Genomic DNA, 713 nt, shown 5'->3' with positions numbered 1-713 from the left:
TTTTTTTTTTTTTTTTTTTTTTTGTTAAGAACAACATATAAGAATTGAACTGGTCAAAAGGTTACCTTATTAGGATTGAGCAGCACAGTAATTCCAGAAACACCATTCTCTAGACCACTTTGCACCTGGATGGCCCTTTTCTTGAATGATTGGCACTGTTTGCTACAACAAAACAACATTATGGGGAAAAGTGCCATAAGACAAACACCGCACGTAACAGTGGTAGAGGAAGGAAGCAGAAGAAGCCATGGGAGGCGCAGGCGGTAGACCACCACCAGAATAATGCGATGAAAGTCAAAACCCTCATTCTACGAAACCCTAAAAATGTAAATCCGCATTTCAAGGGAAGAAAATCTAACCTAAAAGCTCATTAATGGAACTAAGAATTTGGATAAAAATGAAACCAGAAAGCAATTAATCAAGCATTTCAAAATCCTCGACGCTTCATCTTCAAATTAACTAACCTAATTTCAGTTCCTCACCGATCTCCGAGCAACAAATCAAATCAAAAAGAAAAAAACTCTTACCAAAATTCAATCACAACCGTTCTGTTCTTCGCATCCTTGCTTAGTTTCTTCGAAGCAGCATTGTTAAGGATAGTTGACCGTTCACTATAAGGCAAATATCTAGATATTTGCCTTACATTACGGGTTACCATATTTGCCCTCTTATTAAAGGCAAATATATTGCATTCATTTATTATTCTTTCCTTT

At 36.5% G+C, this 713-nt stretch overlaps 1 long non-coding RNA gene across 1 annotated transcript; it reads right to left on the bottom strand.

Moving 5' to 3' along the window:
- Positions 1–65: 65 nt before the first annotated feature.
- LOC111440770 lies at positions 66–592 on the bottom strand. The gene is made up of 2 exons (XR_002710023.1): positions 528–592; positions 66–162 (listed from the first exon to the last, which is right to left on the bottom strand). It is a non-coding gene; the product is annotated as an uncharacterized LOC111440770 (long non-coding RNA).
- Positions 593–713: the final 121 nt, after the last annotated feature.

The sequence above is a fragment of the Cucurbita moschata genome, unplaced genomic scaffold (genome assembly GCF_002738365.1).
Source record: "Cucurbita moschata cultivar Rifu unplaced genomic scaffold, Cmos_1.0 Cmo_Scf02748, whole genome shotgun sequence".
Lineage (NCBI taxonomy): Eukaryota > Viridiplantae > Streptophyta > Magnoliopsida > Cucurbitales > Cucurbitaceae > Cucurbita > Cucurbita moschata.
This window is presented reverse-complemented; position numbering and strand designations above follow the sequence as displayed.